This window comes from Blennius ocellaris, assembly GCF_963422515.1.
Source record: "Blennius ocellaris genome assembly, chromosome: 8".
NCBI classification, from domain to species: domain Eukaryota; kingdom Metazoa; phylum Chordata; class Actinopteri; order Blenniiformes; family Blenniidae; genus Blennius; species Blennius ocellaris.
In genome coordinates this window covers 28,968,978-28,981,477 of record NC_137657.1, presented here as the reverse complement: position 1 = coordinate 28,981,477, position 12,500 = coordinate 28,968,978, and positions in this window count along the sequence as shown.

Sequence of the window (12,500 nt, the reverse complement as noted above, 5' to 3'; positions counted from 1 at the left end):
GTGTTGTGTTTGGCGCTATAGAAGTAAAATTGAATTGAATAAATGAAGCTTTGGCTGGTGGAAGAGACGCTGGTTCATTCCCTGTGTGTGTGTGTGTGTGTGTGTGTGTGTGTGTGTGTGTGTGTGTGTGTGTGTGTGTGTGTGTGTGTGTGTGTGTGTGTGTGTGTGTGTGTGTGTGTGTGTGTGTGTGTGTGTGTGTGTGTGTGTGTGTGTGTGTGTGTGTGTGTGTGTGTGTGTGTGCGTACTCAATTTCTTTAATCTATCATTAGTATTTTTATGCAAGTAAAAAGGTACTTCCTGTCTGTAATTATCAGACAATTGTGTGACAACTAAATAAATTATTGGTGAAATATAGTATTGGTCTAAAGATGCTTTGACATTACCATCGAGTTATTACTTTTAAAATAGGTGAAAATGTGTTGCATAATTGGCTTAATTATATTAAAAATGGCCCAAATAAATGCATTACTGGCTGGGTATTACCTTGTTTGCCATAATTACAACAGTGGCTCGGTCCCAGGTATTCCAGCCTCAGACCGTACACGAAGGTGCCTCACCGAGGTTTGATGTCCTGTGAGGTCTGAGACCCAGACGGTGAAACGTCGTCACGGGTCTGGGTCACCGATAAGAGGGAGACGTGGAGCCCAAGTTTATGTTTCCACTGCTAAACATCGTGACTCTTTGTTTCCCCCCGTCTGTTTTCTCAATCAGTGTTTGAGCATCTGAAGCCTTAAAAGGTTCTACAAGTGGCTCCTCCAGTGGGACGCGACTCATGAAGGAGTTTATGAAGTCCACGTGAACTTCAGGTGCTTCAGGCCGAGAGCTGGGGGGGTTGAAGCAGTGACGTGAGCAGTCAAGGGTCTACGGGGTGAGTCAGCATGAACAACGCAAAAAAAGACCTGGAATTGATTATTCATGCTTTCATATCTACAAGACTTGATTATTGCAACTCTGCTTTCACCCGTCTGAACCCGTCTGAACCCGTCTGAACCCGTCTGAACCCGTCTGAACCCGTCTGAGCCCGTCTGAACCCGTCTGAACCTGTCTGAACCCGTCTGAACCTGTCTGAACCCGTCTGAACCCGTCTGAACCCGTCTGAACCCGTCTGAACCTGTCCGCTCTGAACAAACTGCAGACCGTTCAGAATTCTGCTGCTAGACTTCTAACAGGTGTCGTTAACCCCGAAGGTCTTATCGGCGCTCCATTGGCTCCCTGGAAAATTCAGGCTTGATTTTAAGGTCCTAGTGACTTTCAGAGCCTTAAACGGTCCGGCCCCACAGGACCTCCTGGACCAGTCCGGCCCCACAGGACATCCTGGACCAGTCCGGCCCCACAGGACCTCCTGGACCAGTCAGGCCCCACAGGACATCCTGGACCAGTCAGGCTCCACAGGACATCCTGGACCAGTCCGTCCCCACAGGACATCCTGGACCTCTTGAAGCCGCCCTCCTCTGGCCGTACTCTTCGGTCGTCTGGCCAGAACCTGCTCGTCGTCCTTAAGACCCATTATAAGACCCGAGGGGACCGTCTTTTCAGTCTGTTGGCCCTAGACTGTGGGATGAGCTGGAGCGTGAGACAGACGCCGCTGTCCTGCCCTCCAGTCTTATGGACGTGCAGTTCAAGGACACCCTAACCCTAACCCTAACCCTAACCCTAACCCTAACCCACCAAGTGTACGACTTTCAGACGTGGAAACTAAACTGGTGGAAATGTGAGGCCCGAGCTGAGATCTGGGCTGGTTGCTATCGGACCAGCCCCCCCCCCCCCCCCCCCCCCCCCGCGGGGTCCAGGGCGCCGGCGGACACTATGTTGTTGCAGCTTCGGAGACGGGATACCCTGAAGTTTCCACGAGCTGGACTCCGACTGGAAGGAGGGCAAGAGGCCAAGAAGCAGCTGGCGAAGCGCCGAGATGAAGGAGGTGGAGGAGGTGGAGGAGGTCTGTCGTGGGGCGACGCACAAGCCGGGGCCGGGCGGAGCGTGGACGTACCGATCCGGCCTCGTGTCTTCACAGCGGTGCAGCAACGACCGCGTGACGGTTGCCATGGTTTCCTGGTATCTTGGTCGGCCTGCGGGTTGGAGGCAGAAGAACTCCAGGCTTCCGATGAGCAGCGGAGAAAGAGGAGGACTGAGGCGTCGAGGCGTCACAACAAACAAGACCAACCACTTCAGCAGAGTCCGTGTGAATATTTAGGTTCCTGAAGCCTCCTTGAACTCTGTTTATCTCCGTTTCATGAGCCTCGTCTTTCTGTGACGACTCTCAGGGAACGTCCACAACCAAATGAAACCATCTTTTTTCTCCCCGGCCTTCTTCTAAAAAACCCCGTCCACACGTCTCTATGAACTCGTCTCTATGAACTCATCTATGAACTCGCCTCTATGAACTCGCCTCTATGAACTCGCCTCTATGAACTCGTCACTATGAACTCGCCTCTATGAACTCGTCTCTATGAACTCGTCTCTATGAACTCGCCTCTATGAACTCGTCTCTATGAACTCGTCACTATGAACTCGTCTCTATGAACTCATCTATGAACACGTCTCTATGAACTCGTCACTATGAACTCGTCACTATGAACTCGCCTCTATGAACTCGTCTCTATGAACTCGCCTCTATGAACTCGTCTCTATGAACTCGTCACTATGAACTCGTCTCTATGAACTCATCTATGAACTCGCCTCTATGAACTCATCTATGAACACGTCTCTATGAACTCGTCTCTATGAACTCGTCTCTATGAACTCGTCTCTATGAACTCATCTATGAACTCGCCTCTATGAACTCGCCTCTATGAACTCGTCTCTATGAACTCGTCTCTATGAACTCGTCTCTATGAACTCGTCACTATGAACTCGTCACTATGAACTCGTCTCTATGAGCTCGTCTCTATGAGCTCGTCTCTATGAACTCGCCTCTATGAACTCGTCTCTATGAACTCGTCTCTATGAACACGTGTCTATGAACTCGTCTCTATGAACTCGTCTCTATGAACTCGTCTCTATGAACTCGTGTCTATGAACTCGTGTCTATGAACTCGCCTCTATGAACTCGCCTCTATGAACTCGCCTCTATGAACTCGCCTCTATGAACTCGCCTCTATGAACTCGTCTCTATGAACTCGCCTCTATGAACTCGTCTCTATGAACTCGTCTCTATGAACTCGCCTCTATGAACTCGCCTCTATGAACTCGCCTCTATGAACTCGTCTCTATGAACTCGTCACTATCAACTCGTCTCTATGAACTCGTCTCTATGAACTCGTCTCTATGAACTCGTCTCTATGAACTCGGCTCAACACGAGGCTTCAGGGCTGCAGCACACCTGTCCGGCCTTTAGGGGCGCTGTGACTCACCAAACACACCAGAACCACAGAAGAAGTCAGAGCACATAGAAATGTAGAAGTAGATTTCTGCTCATAAACCTGAATATAACTCTAGTTCTATAGGTCTATGGCCCTTCTGTTGCCCTCTGGAGCCTTGCTTGATCAGAAAGTTCCCATTGCAGCGCCTGAACCTGCTGATGTTCCGTAAACGAACAGACGGAACATGAGAACCAGGAAACGGACCTCAGCAGTGACTTGTTCTTCCTTCGGTTTGCCTCCGTCCGCTCCACCTCTACACAACTTCAACACTCGTGTTCCTGGTCCTGCTGTGTGTGAACAAGCGACCGAGGAGGTCTGAACGGCGCCTGCATGTAAAGTGTCAGTGCTTGTGTCACCCCGGACCAGAACCACGGTCTGATTCCCTCCCAACGACCTGTTGGACAGTCCGTCGTCAGCGGTTCTCCCCTTCGAACCCGTGACCTCCACCCGGAACGGTGGCAGTTTCCTCCTCCGAGTCTGGTTCTGCACAAATAAAGTCATTTCCTTGTATTGACAGGCCTGATTTCATCAAACGTCCAGATGCTTGGAAGAACTATGAATCGTCCTTCACTTGTAGCTACTTGCCGGTGAGTGGATATTCCATTCCTGCCACAGCGACTGAGCCCAGAAAGAAAGAATCAAGTGAAAGGAAAGAATGAAAGAAAACACCTCTTTCTCTCCGTGGACCTATAAGAGGCTTAAGCAGCGTAATCTTTCTCTCCGAAGATCAAAGCCTCCATTTTGCCTCCTCAATTAGGTGGATTAGTATCAAATTAAGTTTTGATTTGAATCCTGGTGTGACGCTCGCTGTGAGAACACACACACACACACACACACACACACACACACACACACACACACACACACACACACACACACACACACACACACACACACACACACACACACACACACACACACACACACACACACACAGCTCCAGTGTGTGGGGGAGGCGTGGGCCAATAGGAGGCCCTCGTCACTGAGGCCCCCGGAAACCAGCCTTAATGGTCCTCAGAGCTTTTCTTCAACCACAAAGGCCGCTGACTCCTTTTCTCTCCGCCGCCCTGCTTTCCTGTCTCCGAGACGAGGACGTCTCCCAAATGAGTCCAAACACGGACGCAGGGACTGTTTGAGGATCAGCTGGTGGCAAAGATTTCTCTCTGGGTTACAAACACTGGAGATGTTTTCACTTCTCGGTGGAACCCTGGAGACCAGGGGACAGACCTGAGACCAGGGGACAGACATGAGACCAGGGGACAGACATGAGACCAGTGGACAGACATGAGACCAGGGGACAGACATGAGACCAGGGGACAGACATGAGACCAGGGGACAGACATGAGACCAGGGGACAGGCATGAGACCAGGGGACAGACATGAGACCAGGGGACAGACATGAGACCAGGGGACAGGCATGACACCAGGGGACAGACATGAGACCAGGGGACCGACATGACACCAGGGGACCGACATGAGACCAGGGGACAGACTTGAGACCAGGGGACAGACCTGAGACCAGGGGACAGACATGAGACCAGGGGACAGACATGAGACCAGTGGACAGACATGAGACCAGGGGACAGACATGAGACCAGTGGACAGGCATGAGACCAGGGGACAGGCATGAGACCAGGGGACAGACATGAGACCAGGGGACAGACATGAGACCAGGGGACAGGCATGACACCAGGGGACAGACATGAGACCAGGGGACCAACATGACACCAGGGGACCGACATGAGACCAGGGGACAGACTTGAGACCAGGGGACCGACATGACACCAGGGGACCGACATGACACCAGGGGACAGATATGAGACCAGGGGACAGACTTGAGACCAGGGGACAGACTTGAGACCAGGGGACCGACATGACACCAGGGGACCGACATGAGACCAGGGGACAGACTTGAGACCAGGGGACCGACATGACACCAGGGGACCGACATGACACCAGGGGACAGATATGAGACCAGGGGACAGACTTGAGACCAGGGGACAGACTTGAGACCAGGGGACCGACATGACACCAGGGGACAGACATGACACCAGGGGATAGACATGAGCCCAGGGGACATACATGAGCCCAGGGGACAGACATGACACCAGGGGACAGACATGACACCAGGGGGCCGACATGAGCCCAGGGGACATACATGAGCCCAGGGGACAGACATGAGACCAGGGGACCGACATGACACCAGGGGACAGACATGAGACCAGGGGACAGACATGAGACCAGGGGACAGGCATGAGACCAGGGGAGAGACATGAGACCAGGGGACCGACATGAGACCAGGGGACAGGCATGAGACCAGGGGACCGACATGAGACCAGGGGACAGGCATGAGACCAGGGGACCGACATGAGACCAGGGGACAGGCATGAGACCAGGGGACAGACATGACACCAGGGGACAGACATGAGACCAGGGGACCGACATGACACCAGGGGACAGACATGAGACCAGGGGACAGACATGAGACCAGGGGACAGGCATGAGACCAGGGGAGAGACATGAGACCAGGGGACAGGCATGAGACCAGGGGACAGACATGAGACCAGGGGACAGACATGAGACCAGGGGACAGGCATGACACCAGGGGACAGACATGAGACCAGGGGACCAACATGACACCAGGGGACCGACATGAGACCAGGGGACAGACTTGAGACCAGGGGACCGATATGACACCAGGGGACCGACATGACACCAGGGGACAGATATGAGACCAGGGGACAGACTTGAGACCAGGGGACCGACATGACACCAGGGGACAGACATGACACCAGGGGATAGACATGACACCAGGGGGCCGACATGAGCCCAGGGGACATACATGAGCCCAGGGGACAGACATGACACCAGGGGACAGACATGACACCAGGGGACAGACATGAGACCAGGGGACCGACATGACACCAGGGGACAGACATGAGACCAGGGGACAGACATGAGACCAGGGGACAGGCATGAGACCAGGGGAGAGACATGAGACCAGGGGACCGACATGAGACCAGGGGACAGGCATGAGACCAGGGGACCGACATGAGACCAGGGGACAGGCATGAGACCAGGGGACCGACATGAGACCAGGGGACAGGCATGAGACCAGGGGACAGACATGACACCAGGGGACAGACATGAGACCAGGGGACCGACATGACACCAGGGGACAGACATGAGACCAGGGGACAGGCATGAGACCAGGGGAGAGACATGAGACCAGGGGACAGGCATGAGACCAGGGGACAGGCATGAGACCAGGGGACAGACATGAGACCAGGGGACAGACATGAGATTTGGTATTATTATTATTATTGTGTAGAGTCCAGCTGGACCCTGGTGAGTCAGGGTTTCACTACACGCAGTCCGTCCTCAATCCACTTCTCCGCTATTGTTTTGGTCGTGAGTTAAATCAGATTTGACAAACGGGAAACGAGCCACAGATGTTTTCTGACAATGAGAATCGTCAGATCAGACCTTCGCTTCCGACGGCGTCTTTAAAAGCTGCAGCCAGAGAAAATAGGCCTCGTTTACATTCTCTGATCTTTCATCATGTTTGCATCTCGCCAAGCATTTTCCCTTTATGTGCTTGTAACATTTTGAGATTTTTTTAACGAAAAGGGCATTAGAAATCAAATGTATTATTTTTATGATTATTGTTGTTGTTGTTATTGTTGTTATTCATAGTACAGTGCATTGTGTCTATCACGGCACTGTGCATCATGCAGACTGAGGGACCAAGTACTTTGTGTTCCGCCACACGCTCCAGCTCCAGCCAGACTTTAACCTTGTGTAGCGTGTAGCATGTAGCATGTAGCGTGTAGCATGTAGCATGTAGCACAGCTCTGCGTGACGTCCTTCTGATCCACTGAGCAGTTAAACTGCTGAGCAACATCAAAGTACCTCTGCTGGTCCAAATGTCTCTGCTGGTGAAGTTGCTGGTGATGAAGTTGCTGGTGATGAAGTTGCTGGTGGTGAAGTTGCTGGTGGTGAAGTTGCTGGTGATGAAGTTGCCGGTGATAAAGTTGCTGGTGATGAAGTTGCTGGTGGTGAAGTTGCTGGGTTGTCCAAACTGTCCTCCTCCTCTTGATATTTAGTGAGTATAATTTGCAGTCATTTTGTCATTTCCTCCAAACCCGGGGGAAACTTGCATGCTTGTGGGCGACGTTGCCGATGACATCACGTAATACTCGAGTACTAATACCCCGTGGAGTATCAGACCCGATACCTGTATCACTATCAGTACATGAAACAGTACAGTAATTACTGCAAATGGCCGATCAGGACCTGAACAGCCACACAGTGGGAATCAAGACTCTAGAAGCCAAACGTACCAGACAGTACCTCTATAGTACCTCTCCAGTGCGTCTATAGTACCTCTACAGTACCTCTATAGTACCTCTCCAGTACCTCTATAGTACCTCTCTAGTCCATCTCTAGTACCTCTCCAGTACCTCTCCAGTACCTCTATAGTACCTCTCCAGTACCTCTATAGTACCTCTCTAGTCCATCTCTAGTACCTCTCCAGTACCTCTCCAGTACCTCTATAGTACCTCTCCAGTACCTCTATAGTACCTCTCTAGTCCATCTCTAGTACCTCTCCAGTACCTCTCCAGTACCTCTATAGTACCTCTCCAGTACCTCTCCAGTACCCCTCTAGTACTGCAGGTCCAGATTGCCCAGCCATGTTGTTTCTCTGAGTATTTGCTGTGAGGATGTTGTAAGACAGTCGGTGATGTGAGGATGTTGTGAGACAGTCGGTGATGTGAGGATGTTGTGAGACCGTCGGTGATGTGAGGATGTTGTGAGACAGTCGGTGATGTGAGGATGTTGTGAGACAGTCGGTGATGTGAGGATGTTGTGAGACAGTCGGTGATGTGAGGATGTTGTGAGACAGTCGGTGATGTGAGGATGTTGTGAGACAGTCGGTGATGTGAGGATGTTGTGAGACAGTCGGTGATGTGAGGAGGTTGTGAGACAGTCGGTGATGTGAGGATGTTGTAAGACAGTCGGTGATGTGAGGATGTTGTACGACAGTCGGTGATGTGAGGATGTTGTAAGACAGTCGGTGATGTGAGGAGGTTGTAAGACAGTCGGTGATGTGAGGAGGTTGTAAGACAGTCGGTGATGTGAGGATGTTGTAAGACAGTCGGTGATGTGAGGATGTTGTGAGACAGTCGGTGATGTGAGGATGTTGTGAGACAGTCGGTGATGTGAAGATGTTGTGAGACAGTCGGTGATGTGAGGATGTTGTGAGACAGTCGGTGATGTGAGGATGTTGTAAGACAGTCGGTGATGTGAGGATGTTGTGAGACAGTCGGTGATGTGAGGATGTTGTGAGACAGTCGGTGATGTGAGGATGTTGTAAGACAGTCGGTGATGTGAGGATGTTGTACGACAGTCGGTGATGTGAGGATGTTGTAAGACAGTCGGTGATGTGAGGATGTTGTAAGACAGTCGGTGATGTGAGGAGGTTGTAAGACAGTCGGTGATGTGAGGATGTTGTGAGACAGTCGGTGATGTGAGGATGTTGTAAGACAGTCGGCCTCTGGTTCGGGGAGTTTCCACGATGCTGGACGCCGCCGGAGACGAGGCCCCCGGCCGGATTCCCACCACTTTTGTTTTTCTCCATCAAAGCCTTTAATCCCAGCTTGACCAGCAGAGTCAATGACTCACCAGCAGCCTTGGCGCTATGGCCAGAACCCACGGCGCCAACAGGTCCTCTCCCCGCGTCTGAGGGAAGATGGCCGCCGTCCCCGTCGTGACGGAATCACGCACTCTGAGCACAACCTATTTCCATAAACATTTCCACATGAGGGTTATGACATCCCAGCACGGTCACGCTACTTCACTAAGTTTTAAAAACAATATCTATCCATACAGAAGTTGTGGCTGCAAGTCATGTTCTGGACCGATATTGTGACGCACGTCTTTGATCCAGACTGGAATCCATTGAAAACCACGTCACGGCAGACGGGCGGAATCCGTGAAGGAGGACGATGACAAACACTTTACATCTCAACTTTTCATTTCCACACTTGTGGATTTTCCTTTTTCAGTGAGTAAAGAGGAATGACTCTCATTGAAACAGAGGAACTTTGCCAGTCAGTCACTTTGACCCAACGACCAACAGGTTGGAGCGCAAAGTGAAAACTGAACCAGTTCAGGCAACGTTTCCCACTGGAGTTGATTCAGTCTGTCCACAGCGCAGCATCGACTTCACAACACTCGTCCACACGCTCACTGACAAAGTTCCCGTCATGAAGCAAGTCTTGTTCTTCTTGACGCCAGAGCCGCCCTGCATAATGGACCGCACTGGACAACGCTCACGAGAGGCCGATACAATCGCCAGCCTCAAGGAGGAGATTCAGCGGCTCTCTGACGAGCTTAAAGCCAAGTCCCAGCTCCTGAACTGGTGTCTGGAAGTGGCCCCACAACAGCAATTCCACACCGGGCTGCGAGTCCACCTGGTCGGAGGTTGTGATCCGGGGTAAACGGAAACCTCCTGGTGATTGTGTCCATCCACCTCTGCTCGACCTCTCCGACCGGTGCGAGGCCCTCTCCCAGGAGGAACTCCCCAACTCTGGCCCCGGATTCACTGAACCAGCTCCTAGCTCCACCTCGGCTTCAAACCACCTCCACGCGAGACGGAGACTGCTGCAGGACGCTGTGCGGAGACACTCCGGGAGGCTTCGCCGGTCCGACCACGACGGGCCGCTTAGCGGCAGCTGATCCGCCCGCTCTCTCGGCTGTCCGCCCGGGGCTGCAGACGGGACCGCTCACCACCTCTGATCCCCACCGCTCCCCAGCTCCGGTTCAAACCGCGGGTAGCCCGCCTCACCGCTCCCCAGCTCCGGTTCAAACCGCGGCTAGCCCGCCTCACCGCTCCCCAGCTCCGGTTCAAACCGCGGCTAGCCCGCCTCACCGCTCCCCAGCTCCGGTTCAAACCGCGGCTAGCCCGCCTCACCGCTCCTCAGCTCCGGTTCAAACCACGGCTAGCCCGCCTCACCGCTCCCCAGCTCCGGTTCAAACCGCGGCTAGCCCGCCTCACCGCTCCCCAGCTCAGGTTCAAACCGCGGCTAGCTCGCCTCACCGCTCCCCAGCTCCGGTTCAAACCGCGGCTAGCTCGCCTCACCCGCCCCCCAGCTCCGTTCAAACCGCGGCTAGCCCGCCTCAACCGCTCCCCCAGCTCCGGTTCAAACCGCGGCTAGCCCGCCTCACCGCTCCCCAGCTCAGGTTCAAACCGCGGCTAGCTCGCCTCACCGCTCCCCAGCTCAGTTCAAACCGCGGCTAGCTCGCCTCACCGCTCCCCAGCTCCGTTTCAAACCGCGGCTAGCCCGCCTCACCGCTCCCCAGCTCAGGTTCAAACCGCGGCTAGCTCGCCTCACCGCTCCCCAGCTCAGGTTCAAACCGCGGCTAGCTCGCCTCACCGCTCCCCAGCTCCGGTCGCAGCACCACCAGACGCCCTCGTTCCCTGTTTAGCCCACAACACTCATTGTCGGCGACAGCGACACCACTCGGCCCCAGGCGAGCTGCTCAGAGCAGATTTTTAAAAACTTCGGTCTTACCTGGGAGGCTGTGGGAAGTCGGTTGTTCTCAGCGGGACCACCCCCACTTCCTTCCTCAGTGATGAACGTTATTCCAGACGTTAGCTTTGAACTCTTGGCTCCGGGACTCCTGCTCAGCGCTCAAGATTCATCTTAGAGAGAATTTAAACCAGTTCTGGAACCGCTCTGTGTTTTATCGTCATGATGGACTCCATCCGAGTAGAGTGGGCAACTCCATTTTAACAGGCAACATTCAGTCCAATCAGCCACAGGTGATTGACTCCCTGCAGGCCACGCCCACTCCCTCAACTCCTCCCCCTCCTCACAGAACCTCAGGACACCATCCAGCCCATTCCCACCAGGAGACCCTTCAAATCCAGGACTTTACCAGAACACACACTCTCATTCCTTTCAACGTCACACTGAACACTCCAGCACCAACATTCAAATGTCTGTTTTAAATGTCCGCTCTCTTTTAAACAAAACTTTTATCATTAATGACTTGATTTTAGATAATAACTTAGACTCCTCCTCGGCACCGATGCACCAGTGTTCTTACCGAGGCCTCCCCACCTGATTTTAACTCTTTATTCTCTCTCAGGGATGGAAAGAGAGGAGGAGTTACCTGCAGTTACAAAAGAATCAAAAGAAGGAAAGACTTTGACATTTGTCCAGATCGGCAGTTTAACATGTGATGTTGGACTTGTCGCCTCCAGAGGTCAGAGGTCAGGTCAGGTTGATGTGGATCCTCAACTGAAACCAGTTTGACACCTGGTTTAGACGGTCCGGTTTTCGGAAAAGATGGCTGAAGAAATAACAAAGTCCCGTATGGCGAGTCAGTGCCCTTTTTGGCGAAGTGCTTTTATATGCACTTTTTTTTTTTTCTAAGTATTTATGTTCTCTTCTTTTACCCAATACGCATAAAAACAATGTGAACCGATGTCGTCCTCTGGGGCGTCAGACCACCTGACATCACAGACCACCTGACATCACAGACCACCTGACATCACAGACCACCTGACATCACAGACCACCTGACATCACAGCTCCTCCGGCCCGTTGCTCAACGACGCCCGTCGACCTTTCAGGGAGTCGTTCCAGACGACTGAGCCTCCACAGCTGCAGCGAGCCCCGGAGACTTGAAGGTGGAGGCTCTATCGTGAGCTGACATGGCGAGCGGGTGGGGGTGGGGGGGGGGGGGGGGGTGGGGGGGTGGAGGGGGAGGGTGGAGGGGGAGGGGGGGAGTATTGCTTTGATGCCTCTGTGCAGCCCTGGGATGAACACAAAGCCACACATGTACGTCCACAGACCAGACAGATTTTCCCGCGGCAGAGGCCTCGTCACTGTACCGCCGCCTCCCTGCTCTGCCGGGCTAAAGATAGCCCCCCCCCCCCCCACCACCCACCTCCTCTACTGCCCCTCTTTACCCCCGGGGGGTCACCTCAGGGAATGTTTTGCCGTTTCCTTACATCATCGCCTTCAATGAGGACGTTCACTCCGGCGAGAAGAAAGAGCGGCTGTGTCGACGTTCCAACTTTAATGGAGCTCCGGTCACAGACTCGTCCTGCTTCCCCTTCAGCTGCAC